General features: G+C 43.6%; 1 protein-coding gene across 3 annotated transcripts in view; it reads right to left on the bottom strand.

The window, feature by feature from the left end:
• Nucleotides 1-14,321, bottom strand: part of ERC2 (ELKS/RAB6-interacting/CAST family member 2) — a 970,915-nt gene that overhangs the window by 93,946 nt on the left and 862,648 nt on the right. Inside the window, exon 18 of one of the 3 annotated variants that reach the window (XR_003118096.1) lies at nt 7,967-8,153. The exons of the other annotated variants lie outside the window; for them this stretch is intronic. The gene's annotated coding sequence lies outside the window, so the exon portion shown is untranslated. The remainder of the gene's footprint in view (nt 1-7,966; nt 8,154-14,321) is intronic. 3 annotated transcript variants of the gene reach the window in all.

The raw sequence follows: 14,321 nt of genomic DNA, 5'->3' as shown, positions 1-14,321 counted from the left end.
TTGATTAACAAAGGTGCAAGTTGTCTGGGGAACATTCTTCTTTGACCCAACCCTTCTTCCTCAGAAGGAGCTATTCTAGAATAGAAAGTTTCCACCGCAGACATCTGCTTGCCAGATCGGTCCCAACACTATAGCCATTGGTGAGAGCCATCGGGCAGTATAGATTTTCCCTTGGATTGGCAGCTACTTGAAGAAGGGCACAAGCAGGCTTCAAATTTATCATGGAAGTCAAGAGCAGTACAGTTTTGACAAGGACTCCCTTTAAACATCAAAGACTTCTGCAGACTCCTCCACCTAAGTGTAATTTTATTTCTCTTCAAATAAATGGCTGTTGAATACATGACTAATAAGTATAACCTCCCCTGTGCACCAGAAGAAGCCTGAGACCTCGGGAAGCCACGTTGCTTGCTTACAGCCACATCTTGCTAAGGATAGAGCCTGATTCCTGACTGGAAGCATTACTCTACTCTTCCACGTCCCCTGCAACACATTCTATGATGCATGGAGACTGCAAATAAAGACAGAGAAGACAACTTGATACCTGATGATCAAAAGCTACTAGGAATTCAGTAATGTTATGAAATGCTAATGTATTTAAATTCAGTAATGTTTTTAAATTTTAGAACTCATAGTAGTGGCTATGCACACACCAGAGAAATCACACATGTATTTATGAGGCATTCGATTCTGGATCATGGTTCACTATGTGTGTGTGTGTTTGTGTTTTTGCAGATTCGAGGACTCCCAAGGGTCTTTAGTCCACAGATAAGGAGCTAAGTCATGGAAAATGTAGAATTTGTTCCCTTTAAACAGGAGGTTTTAAACAGCAGCACTATATCAATAGTGCTATGCTATAGAAAAGGAAGAGTGACTACAGTCATCTATAGTAAGAAATTCTCAGTTGGAATATTCATACTCAATAGGTGCAACATTTTGATCAGGTTGAAGATAATGACAATTTTTTCTATCAAATTATTTATTTTCATCTTAAGGTTGATCTTTACAATTGAGTTGTGTGGATGAATAGCGCCTTGGACTGGTAGAAGATCCAAGTTCTTTCATTTTCACCAGGAACTAACAACATAACATTTGACAAATCATATCGCTCTCTGGGCCTCAGTTTCCCTATCAGTGAAAAAGCTCATGTGAGGCACCAAGGCAGAAGACTATAGACATGACAGAAAATGGAAGGGAATTTCTACTATTGAGTACCCAGGAAAAATGCAGTAATGAAATCAAAGCCTGCATTAGAAGTAGCAAGGAGCGGGCCAGCGTGGTGGCTCACACCTGTAATCCCAGCACTTTGGGGGGCTGAGACGGGCAGATCATGAGGTCAGGAGATCGAGACCTGGCTAACATGGTGAAACCCCGTCTCTACTAAAAATACAAAAAATTAGCTGGGTGTGGTGGCGGGCGCCTGTAGTCCCAGCTACACGGGAGGCTGAGGCAGAAGAATGGCGTGAACCCGGGAGGCGGAGCTTGCAGTGAGCCGAGATTGTGCCACTGCACTCCAGCCTGGGCGACAGAGCGAGACTCCGTCTCAAAAAAAAAAAAAAAAAAAAAAAAAGANNNGAATCACTACTCTAGAAAATATCATCAGAAAAATAGGCTGTAATCTTGTGAAGTTATCCCAGAATATAGAGACGTAATCTGTAAGGGACAACATGATAGATATGGGCATTACATAGTGAGAACCTGAGTATAATAGATGCTCTAGAAGAAAAGACCAAAAACTAAGAAAGGGAGCAACAAATTTATGCAATGAAACACATACGTGGCAGGTTAAAAGGGCTTACCAGAAAAATGTAAAAGAGGTAAGCAGTAGAAATAATCTGGCACAATTATTGACTTGTTGATGTAAAGAAAATACAATCTATAAGGACCTGGAAAGAAAATAACAGGCTGCCTTTAAGAGCACACATCAAGGTGGGCCTCAAGAACCCCCACCCAAAGAAGTACCTCTCTGTCGCCATGCAGAAGATGGGGGAAACATTCATGTCTGCCATCTTCTCCCCACCACCCATGTCCCATTTTTTTGTTGATTTATTTGGATTTTCAGATCAAGACATTATTTCTGTTTTTTTGCATTATACCCCCTTTAAGAGCTTCTTTTGACATGTGTGCTTTTCTCTGATTCTAGTGGATGACAGTGGCTTGTGATGCTCAACACCAATTCAGGAAGAGGACTAGAAGCCTAGAAGAATGTTGATGGGGGCAGAACACATGTCCCAGAGAGCAGGGGAGCTCTGCACAAGCCTCAGTGCAGGCCTTTGGAAGTTGTCTGTGTGGACACGGCCTCTGCGCCTCACCTAGAGCCATTAAGTCAGAATCCCTAATGCAGTGCCCGGGCAAGTGCCCATGCAGTTCTTATCGGCAACCTGGGTGATGAGTTGCTGATGTCGCTCCTACTGGTCCTGCCATGTGGCATCTGGACAAGGAGCTGGAAGGCAAATCTGGGCATCATTAATGCCTGCTGCTGGCCATGGCAAGCCCGCCACAGGCCCTCTTCTGCAGGGCCAAAGCAGGTTCACATACCATGCAGACAGGGGCCAGGGGTAACACAAACGAAGGAAGTGAGGCAGATGTGAGGAAGGCCACATTGGTGGCCAGTAAACTGAGAGGGCTGGCTGGACAAAGGAGATTGCTGGGGCAATCTCGTGAGAATATAGCTCACTATAACCAGATCATCTGTTTTTTTCCAAAAACCCAGAAAGCCAGAATCATATATTATATTTTCAGGTTTTTGGAACACTCTGAGACAAACAAAATGCCATCTAGGCGGAATTGGCTTGTAAGCTCCACATGCGACCCCAGGCTTAAATTCTTCATGTCCACAGAAATTGCCCTTTTATTTTAATCAAAAAAGTCCTCCTCAGAAACAGGTCAGGCCTTTCTCAGCAAGTAGAAACTTAGGTGCTCCAAATGACTATCTTCGTTAATTTGTTAATTGTTTAAAAAGCTACTCAGATTGCCCTGAAGTTCAGCTGCTCCCTGTCATTTCACATTCACATTGGTTGTGCGCAAACAACCAGCGAGCTGTGCCTTCGGCACTCTGAAATGCCACAAGTCCAGGAAATAAGTGCTTCCTGCCTATGGGAGAGCTCTGCCCCTCTGAAGAGAAGCAGACACATTCAGAGCTGGTAGCCTGGACTATCACTCCTAAATGAGAGAAGGATAAAGAGCCGGGGAGTCGGGTGCAGTGGCTTATGCCTATAATCCCAGCACTTTGGGAGGCTGAGGCAAGAGAATCCCTTGAACGCAGGAGGTCGAGGCTGCAGTGAACCATGTTCACACCACTGTGCTCTAGACTGGGCTACAGAGTGAGATCCTATCTCAAACAAACAAACAAACAAACAAACAAACAAATATTAGGGCTTCTGGAAAAGTCCATGGGACAGGAAGACAAAGGGACCCAGATACCAGAGTAAGTATTCCACTTCCTTTTTAATAACCAGCATCCACTGGGAACTTCCCATGAGCCAGGCTTTGTGTTTCTGCTGTACAGTGAAACAGTAAGTCCTCAGTAATATTTCTGAATGGGTGGATGGATAAATGAATGAATCAGGCATCTCTTTTATTTCACATTCCTGAAATTTAGCCTTAGCATTGGGAGGGCATTTAGATTTGCATAATCTCATCCTTCCTTTGTCAACAATTTTCGAGGGCCAGGTTTGTGCAAAGTCAGTGTGGGAGGGACCGAGAAAACAACAGAGAACCTGCCCTCAAACTGTGTCCTGGACAGAAAGACATGCGAGACCTGTGAAAGATGCCTCTGGATCCAGAGCACAGTGAGAGAAGGCAGTTCTCTAGGAAGATTATCTGAAGATGCTCCCAACCCTTCCCTAAAAACCATACAAACCCCTCCATGGAATAGTGACTGTCCACTGCAGGCAGCTTGGCTCTCAAGGAGGAGACCAGTAGAGGCCGCCCGGAAAAGGAGGTATCTCAGACAGAGGCGCCATAAGAGTTGGAGGAACCAGGAAAACAACCAGAAACAGGTACCACGGTGCTGATGTCATGCTAGGATAGTACATCTACTATTAGTGGACACTTGGAAATCTCAGTCTCTGCAGGAGAAGCGCTCTGCCGCTGGGGTTCACTCCATAGTGGTGTTGCTCAGGAGGTTCTCTGCTGTGTAGCCTCTGTGGGCAGAACCCTAGCTATTGCGGGACATGATGCCAGCTCCCCAGGGACACTTTCCATTGCCCCCCTTCCCATGCCACCACAATCTAACATAACCTAACAGCTAGGCCATCATTCACCTCCAATGAATGCCTGATCATCTTTCATTTCACAGTCTCAACCTCATGTCTCTCCTTGCTGGCTCCAGAGGGGACTTGTTTCCCTTTTCTATGCTGTCCTACATTTCTGTACTCATGCTTCAGAGTGTGTTTCAAAGTGTGAAAATGTAGTTATTTGCTAAATCCTGCCCAGCCTCTGGCTGTGGGTTCTCAGAGGGTGGGACAGGGCATGTCTGTCTTGTTCCTACTCACCAGGGCAGACTACTATCTCCTTAACAATAAGGGCTCCCTCATATATCCACAGAGCTTAAGGTAGTAAGGGTATTCTTACTCCTCATCCTGGGATATCTTTACGAGGTAAGGAGAAGCTGGGAGACCTTAAGAAGTATTTCCCCCTTCCCTACCTCCCTGATTTCTCTCTTCTATGGATCTCAAATGAGAGGCTTCCTAATGAGCAAATAATGTCTAAAACCAGAGATACTATATTTATAAAATAATAGCCTGTTATGGTGAAAGTTAGAGCTAGAGATAGTCAAAACAAAAATAAGACAAAAAGTCCAAAAACCATTGCCCTTGTTCTTGGACCCAGAAGTCCTAAATCTTTAAGAAGCCCTTTGCCTCAAATCCAATTCAATTTTTAAAAAAAATCATATTTGAAATACGTGTTTCTCTCTTTCTCATTATGAAGAAAATCCTGAGATACAATATTTTCACATTCAATAAAAATCTGAGTAGCTGCTTTATACGCAAATCACATGGTATACATGATATCCCAAAGATCGAAACTGGCATTCACAGATAATCTTTTAAAAAGACAAAATCCAGTGAATATGGTCATCATCCTTTCTAAAACTTGAATAAAGACAGTAAAAATCATTCACTGACTCCATCAATATTCTTGTGCAAAACAGATGATTTCACCCTCCCCAGCATGTCTCTCCAGCCACGTTTATTCAGTTCCCATTGTGCCTGCCAGGCTGACTCTCAGAGAGAGAAAGCAATGAAAATACATTACACTTAGATGAAACTAAATGACTTTAATATATCCTTAATGATTCAGCGAATCCTTTCAGACTTTGCTAGCATTGTGAGGACATTTGGATTTGCAGAATCTCTTCTTCCATTTGTCCACAATTTTTGAGGGCCAGATCTGTGTGAAGTCAGTGTATGAGGGACCAGGAAAACAACAGAGAATCTCCCCTCAAACCGTGTCCTGGGCAGAAGGACACCTGAGACCTGTGAAAGACTTAAAGGTGAGGCCATTAATATTGACTATGTTATTAATATATTGCACATCTATATATATATCAATAATATTAACCAGTGGAGAGAGTAGCTTAGGAATATTTTGTCATGTGAAAAAAATACTTCAGTGTCCAAGTCTCTTACTTAACCTTTACAATTCTCTCTACCCTACTTCCCTTTCTCTACGTTCCTGCTGACACTACACTCAGCAGGCATGTCTGAGGATGAGAAAGAAGGCCAGCGCAGCACAGCAGGGCACTGGGGGAGGGAGGGAACAGCATCAGATGAGGTTGGAAGGTAGTCAGGGGACGGAGCATGCCAGGCCTTGTAGGCTTGAGCTAAGCATTTACATTTATTACAAGTACAAAGGGGACTTCCCGGAGGGGTTTAGGAAGTGAGTGTATGATGTAACCTACACTTTGTAAAGATCACTCTGCCAACCTGCCTGATGAATTTATGCCTTATGCCCTCGATCAGATCACAAGGAGCTGGATGGTAGGGCCATATGTAGTTACTCTCGCTTTAATACCCCCATATCATGGACTGGCAGAATGCTAAACCAGTGGCTTTCAAACTTTCCTGTGTATCAGGATCATCCAGAGGCCCATTTAAACACATCTTGTCGGAATCCACCTACAGATATTCTGATTCAGTAGGTCTGGGCAAAGTCTGAGAATTTACATTACTAAGAAGTCTCCAGGTGATGCTAGGATGCCAATTGCTCTTCAAGGCACTGCACTTAGAGAACCTGTTTAAATCTGTTTGTAGAATAAATCAATCGGTGAAGAACCATGCAAATTTTTTTTTTTTTTTTTTGTTGGTTGGTTGTTTTTGAGACAGGGTCTCGCTCTGCCGCCCATGCTGGGCTGCAGTGGCATGATCATGGCTCAGTGCAGCCTTGAACTTCTGGGCTCAAGTGATCCTACAGACTCAGCCTCCTAATTAGCTGAAACTACAGGCATGCACCACCATGCCTGGCCAATTATTTTATTCTTTTGTTGCTCAGGCCGGTCTCCAACTCCTGGCCTCAAGTGATCCTCCCACCTCAGCCTCCTCAGTCACTGGGATTACAGACATCAGCCACCATGACTGGTTAAAATATTTTTAAAACAAACAACATAAATAATCAGTGGTTTGAATTTTATATAAAATGCAGTCATTTATTCTTTTTCTTTTTAAAAAGTATTCGTTTTAATCTAGAATGTGATGATAACAAAAGGACTAATCATTGCATACAGAAGCACTCTGAAAAGAAATAGATCATTGTGATTAGGCAAGATGAGACACTTCAGAGGCTGCACTGCCAAGTTTAATTATAAAATTAAGTGTCATTCAAAGAAATTTTTATTGCAAAAGTATGTGATTTACTTCTGTAGGCAGTTATTACAATACTGCCTCAATCCAGAAGGAATATGAGGTGGTGAGGCATCTCTTGGTTCAATTCCAAAACTGAAAATTAGACTACAATATCCTTAGAAGTCAGGAATAAAACTCACCATGGCTCATTGTGTTTGGTTCAAAGTGCACAACACTGATGAACACATCTACTATAAAAGAAAGTAGATTCAAACTCTCTTCCTAGGAGGAACCCCCAAAGATTCCAACTCAGGTGCTTATTATGCCAAAGCAAAAATGCAACTCAAGAATGCAAAGTAAATACAGACTCAGAGCCAACAGAGGAGAATAAAAGTCAGACCTAGGAAAGTTGAGTACACACGGCTGCACAAGAAGCATAAGGCTAATGCCCTGTGGTCTCTGTGAGTTTATTCTTTTCTGTCACATGTGAGGCTTCGGTTTCCATGTACCAATGTCCATCTACTTAGAAATCATGATTCTAGGCCAATCAACAACAGATAGTCCAAACTCCATGATGGCTTGGGGTTTAGGGGTTCAGTAGGAAGCTCTCTGGCCTGAAGCCTGAAAAGTCATAGGTTCATATTCTGCTTAGGGAAGAAGCTGGTTAGGTATACCCAAAATCATATAAGGCTAGTGAAATCTCATCTATTCATTCAGTAGTTACTCAGGATCTCATGGTCTAAGAAGTCAACTGGGCTGGGCTGGGGGGTAGAGGAGGATTCAAAACATCAAAAGCCACAAAATCAAAACAAGAAAAAGTATTGAAAATCATGGCCTTGAAAAGCAAATAGTAAATATAATAGTCACTAAGTAGCAACAAATGTCCAACCTTCCTCTCTGTCCGTGTAGCAAGAACCAAACAACACTGTGTGTGGCCACCACGAGGCTGACACAACAATTTACATCACGTGGAAGATGGACCTAGATTCTTGTTCTACACTGGTGGAAATCACGGAACAGGCTGGCTGTAAATTAAATACAAAAATAGCAACCCCCACACTCTAGCAAAATATAAAGTACATGTGAGCCCCCAAATCCAAGCTCATTATGCAGAGTCTCTCTGAAACCCAGCACCCAGCATTTGCCGTTACCCACCTCCAAAAGGGTAAAAGTAAACATTGGACCTGCTCTGGTGTTAAACTGCCACCGGATCCTCCCCGCTGTCTCCCTCCTCCTCTTCTTCTTTACAGACAGGTAATGTTGGATCTCGAAGGAACTGGGGGCTCCCACTCTAGGCAAAGGTTGGACAGGTGATCAATGTACAGCATGAGATTTGGCTGTGCCTACGTGCCTCCGACAGAGCTGGATCATCTGGGACAATGAAAATTATAAGCAACAAGAAAGCAGTATTAACAGCAAGGGCAGGGAAACCAGGACAGCACACACCACAGTTCCTAGGACACCCAGCAACCATTCCTCTCCTCATTCAGTCATTCTACACACATTCATTAAGCATGGTGCCAGGCTCTGGAGATATTGTAGTGACAAATAGGAACACAGGCCCTGCCCCCATGGAGCTTATGGTGTATGTGGGAGAAAGACGAGACAGGCAGTTACAGGACAGCAGGCAAGGAAACCTAAAAGGTGCCATGGAGCACAAAGCAAAGGTAGCCAGCCCAGACTGGGGATGAGTGAACAGGGAAGGCTTCCTGGGAAGAAGTGACATGTAACACTGAGCCTGGAGAACCCATGGAGTTAGCCAGCCAAGACTGGGGTGGGTCAGCACGTGCAAGATTCCTGAGACAGAGAGCATGGCTGGTCCAAAGGGCTGAAAGTCCTTTGTTCTCAGCCATTCTGCAGCCTGTAATCCTACATCCAACCAGAGCACCCAGCTTTGGAGTCTGCAGCCCTGATTACAGGAGGAACTGGTGCTCCTCCAATGCCCACAATCCAGTTGCATTTTGACCTCTGCCAGTGGGATCTCAGGAAATGAAAGAACTTAGAAAACAGCTTTTTTTTTTCTATGAGAGGAGAGAAAAAAAAATAATGCAGAGTTGAACTGCTATGGAATAGACCCAATTGCAGCAATCTTTTCTGCACACCAGCATCAGGGGTAAGGGAGATGCCATCTTCATGGAGATTGTTGAAACAGACAAGAAGGTGGACCACAGTTTGGTATCACAATATGGGAGCCCGCTTTGCCCTTTCCTTTCCTCCAAGTCCCTGAGAAATTGCAGGGGGAGCGCTTTGTTCTTCTTACCCTTGGTGTTGACGTCTAAAAGGCTATCACAGACATGATACCTCCCACTTGCCTTATGCAACTAAGGGAAACCAGATAGCTTATGAAGCCAATCTTGTCAGGGGCCTCCACGTGGAAGAAAAAAACAAAAACAAAACAAAAAAACCCCAAAGCCTTGGGTTTGTCCCAGCAGCTTGAATAATCCCCAGGATTCTAGCTACCTTTGCATTACGAAAGAGACCACTGGAGAGGATGGCTTAAGACTGGGTAGAAAGCATGTGGTCATTGACCAAAGACACATAGTCCAAAGTAGCTTTCTGTTTGAATATTATCATATGATCCAAGTCCTACAAACAACATCCTTGATTGAAATCGAAAAGAAACAAAACCCTCACCCAGAACAAGCCGCGTTTTTAGAGACAAAGGATATCTTCTTAACCTATGACAACACAAATTTGTTTAGGTTTTCCCTCCACCAAGTAAGTAAGCAATTAGGTTTTTACAATAAAAATATCCCCGTGCATGTGCAAACACCAGAGGCAATCATATAATTACCCTGCCCAATCAGATTCAATTGCTGACAGTTGAGTTCCCACTGCTCATTAACTTCAGATCGCAAAGAGGTCTTTACGGAAGCCCTTTCCTTCTCTTCACAAAGGTCCCTATGGTGCCGCGATCAGCCCCGCCACTACCTCATGCAAGATAATCATCCCCAAATCACCAGGGCCAAGGCCAGCCCCCTCTGGTTTCCTTCTGAAAAAATAAAATGAGAAATTCGAAGACACGTTGGCCTAAACACCCTTGCTTCATTTGGGGATCTCACTTCCAAATATAATAGTAACCTTTCACCCCCACACTTTAAGTGCTGTAATTACATAATTAAAACCAATTATGTCATTTAACAGAGACTTTTTCAAGATACGGCAAGTCAATTACCTCAATCATTGACCTCAGAAGATTTCCCACACTGACCTGCAACAATGAGAACTGGGATAAATTTAGACACTGGCTTCCGAAGGCTGGCATGGACTAGCGGGGTGGGTTGTAGCTGGGCTAGATTCTTTGAGACTCTAGAAGCTGAACTGAATTCATTCCCATCTACACCATCACTATTTGTTTGCCCAATCCTTCCCATATCTCCTTGATTTTTTATAACCACTCTGATGGAATGATTATTTCCATGTTGCAGACAGGAAAAGAAGGCAGGGAGAGTCATAAAGCTATCCGAAGTCAAGCAGCTAGTGTTAACAGCAAGGCTAGGGCAAGACCTAAGTTTTCCACCACAGAATTTAAAGTCACCATGTAGCGAATGGTGTGTGGGTGACTCTCTTACCCCAATTTCCCTTTGAGGCCACACACGTGCCCCCACTTTTATTTAATTCACCTGCATGGCAAAAGGCAGCTCAGAGGGTGTGCCCTAAGTTAGGCCACAGCCAATCAGCTTCCAGCATTCCTCCCCTAACCAAAGCATTAGTTCAGGATGAGCACATGATCCCATCAAAGCCAATGAGAGACACTGGCACTTTCTGCAGGGCCTGTGGGACCTCTGCCTAACTGTACTTGGAGTGACAGGAGGTTAAGACTGGAAGTTGAGCAGGCATCATGCTCTACCAAGGAAGCGAGGGTGAATGGAGCCCAGAGATATGGAGGGAGAAACTGGTTCCAGCAAACACCCTCTATTCCCCGTCCCTTCATGCTGCGAGTAGGGGCATTGAAAATACGGGTTATGCAAAAACACACTGGCGAAAGCAGGAAGAGCACCACCTATAGCTTGGGTATGCTCCCTTTCGAGGATGGAATCAATCCACTGTGGCTCCGAGGCCTGCCTCCTGCTTGCGACAGTTAAATGCCTCCAGTTTTTGAGTTATTTAAAGAACATACCATTTTATGGGCAGGAGGAAGCACTTTAATCTGCAAAATGATTTTTATCACAAACTAAACATCCTTGTAACTTTTTGGTCCTCTGCTTTGGTCGAAGTTGTCTCTCCTTGGAGCTCAGACAGCTGTTGGAGCTCAGAAGATCTGCCTCCACCCTGCACTTTGCCCTGCTCGCTGGTACCCTGGTGCTCTCCAATTCCGGGATCTATGTGGGATGTAAGAACTCAGGATCAGGACGCTTACACTCATCAACATGGGGGCAATTTCTTTCTCTTTTCTTTATCCCAGGACTTGAGGGAGAGCAAAAAACAAACCAAAAAACAAAACAAGAATTCCTCTAATTCAAGGTTTTCAGCCTTGACACTTGAACTTTTGAGCCAGACAATGATTTGTCATCAGGACTGCTTTGTGCAATGTAGGATGTTCCTGGCCTCTACCCACTAGATGACCCATTAGCACTCCTCATTTGGGGACAACCAAAAATCTCCGTGGACATTGACAAATGACCAGGGATGGGGGCCAAGATCCCCTCTCATTTCCCAGTTCCCCATTTCCTGGTTAAAAACCACTGCTGATAGCATCTTTAAAAACATAATTCCTTGTAGTAGTATGTTGTGAGACTGAGGGAACCACCACCCTTCTTAGAACTTTACAAGAGCCATATAAAATATTCCCTGAGAAGAAGTGACTTAAAGAAACTCCAAGATACCAGCCTGGGAAACATAGTGAAATCCCATCTCTACAAAAAAACACAAAAAGTAGCCAGGCATGGTGGCATGAGCCTGTAGTACCAACTATCTGGGAGGCTGAGGCTGAGGTGGGAGGAATCCTTGAGCCTGGGAGGTCAAGGCTGCAGTGAGCCCTGATGGTGCCACTGCACTCCAGCTTGGCCGACAGACCGAGACCTTGACTCCAAAATAGCAATACTACTCACTGTCAGGGCTGTGAAGCCACATAAGACTTGACCCATTAAGGACCAGAGTGAAGAAAAATGTATCAAATAGAAATAATTTTACCTAAACATTGGCAAGAGGAAAAAGACATGGAGGAGAAACATAGAACTGAAAAGCAGTGAGGCATCTATCTATATGGTGAGTTCCAGCATGGGTACTCAGCTTCTCACTTTCACAAGTAAGAAAATGGAACTTTAAGGTTAGTGCTGGGTTTCCTGGATTCAAAACCCAAAGCTGAAAATGTGGAAGAGGTTTGGTGTCATCAGAAATGATCCTTCCAGTAAACGCCTAAAACTCACTCACTCTGCAGAAAAAAGCCAAAAATAGTAAAGCCTCACTTATTTGGACAAATGTGGGAGAAGTCATTTAAAATAAGCAAAAGTGATGGATTTATAGAATATTTTTCAAGGGAAGGCATTTACTTGCTTTCAAATGCCAGCAGTAATTAAGTGTGAGCTGGCAGAGGTCCTTCCTTCAGGATTGGTTTGAATGAGAAGACAGAATTTATTGAATTAATATAAGCATTGTTAGGCCGGGAAGAAGGGCTTTGAGTTAGTTTGTCCTCTCCATGAGCTAATTAGTTGTATCTTCACACAGGCAGCTGGCTGAGACCAGCCCAAGAGTTTCAGAATAGTGGGGTTCCAATGAGGCTTTGCTTCCAGGCACAGACATCTGTGCACCTTGAGGTACTGATCAAATCAGTCAGGAGAACCAGGCTGGCTTGTGTGTGAAGGCTGGGCTGTTTGGGGGCCTCACTGTGTGAAAAGATTTGGATTCTAGCAGTTTCTTTCTCTACAAGTTCTAATGCCTGGAGAGATGGAGAGGCCTATTAGGGGAATTCAGCTGACTGGAGCTGGGACATCACTGCTTCCTCAGATCCCAGGCAGCCTCCCCTCCAGCTATCAGCATGTCTTGGCTGTCCCATGCTGTCCCCTCAATCTCCGACTGCCCTCCCTTCTCTCCATCACCAGAGAAATGTGACTGCCTAGGGAGCAACCATGTCTTGAAAGGAGAAAGAGCAAGAATAAAGGTGTCTCTGAGGGGCCTTGGTTCTCCTCCCCTAGTTCTTTTAGGCGTTTTGTTTTGTTCCATTTGGATAAAGAGCTAACATTTAGAACAATAATAGAAAAATAGAAGTACTTGTCTGGAGGGTCTAGCAGAGGTCCACAGTGACTCTTATGAGCTGTATAAAGGACTGTCCCTTCTGGAGTCTAGTAATTAAATCTGAAGGAGTAGTCCTCAAATCTTGTTAGAGAATGAATTTCTCAGGGTATACTCTTCCTGTGGCTAAGAAACCCCATTGCAGCCCCTCTCTACTGGAACCATTCATCCTGGTCAAGTGTCTTTCTCAGAATACCTGGGTAGGTCAATAGAGATAAAAGAGAAGCACAGCCCACTTCCTAGTTTCAGCTGGCACTAAAACAAGAGAATGAGTTGTGTGTGTTTTGGTGGAGGTGCCTCCTGATTGAGTCTACACACTGGCTTGTGAACCTGTTGTCTGTACTAAAGAAGTTATCCCAAAAATGAGGCTCTATGTACACCATAGACAAGTACTTCCTCCCCATGTCCTTTCAGCATGAACTGAGAGAGGAGCAGTCTCTAGGTGGCAGGTGTCACAGAGGTCACTCTCATAGCCAACAACTGAAGAAGACTTCCCAAAACAGCAACTCCTTGCTTTTGCCCCAGATAAGCCTTATTCCCAGCATCAAGAAAAGGATTTTAATGGTGTGTGGACTCCTGGTTCAGGTAGAAGTTGGTATCCAGAGATGTCATTCCTTATTTATCAAGTACTTATTCAGCAGGTCCAGAAATGTTATGCAAAATTTGGTGTTCAGGCTTATATACTTTATTCTGAGGAGCAGAATTATGGTAGCCATATTCTTAAAGTAGTTTGAAGCTCAGCATTAAAAATTAAGCAACAGTTGGCATAAAGTGATCCCTTAATTTTTCTTTTCTTTTTTTTTTTTTTTTAACCAGCTTTTCCGAGCCAAAATTTACTTACCATCAGGGTCATCCATGTTAAGTGTAAAGTTCAAGGATTTTGAGTAAACTTATAGAATTGTGCGACCATCACAACAAACCAGTTTTAGAATGTATCTACTATCTCCAAAAGACCCTGCGGCTGTTACAGTAAACCTCCCTTAATTTTTGCAGCAAATGTTCTAGAGTTGAAAAGAAAGCTCTTTCTACATCTGCAAGGCTGATCCATTTTTCTCCCTTCCAAGAACTCTACTAAAAAATTATTTGTTGTTTATCTGAAATTCAAATATAACTGGATGTCCTGTATTTGTGAAATCTGGCAACCCTAATCCAGGACCAAAGCAGAATTAACCAAATAAATGAATGTGCATGTCTCGAAATAAATGTACTTTTCTGGAGCATTGTAAATAAACGTGCATTATTTTCTTAGTTTTGAACCATTTGGGTTCTAAGATGGTCAGAACCTAGTTCCAGTTAGAATACCAGTTG

This window comes from Theropithecus gelada, chromosome 2, assembly GCF_003255815.1.
Source record: "Theropithecus gelada isolate Dixy chromosome 2, Tgel_1.0, whole genome shotgun sequence".
Taxonomy (NCBI): Eukaryota; Metazoa; Chordata; class Mammalia; order Primates; family Cercopithecidae; genus Theropithecus; species Theropithecus gelada.
The sequence above is the reverse complement of the archived record's forward strand: the minus strand, read 5'-3'. Positions and strand labels throughout refer to the sequence as shown.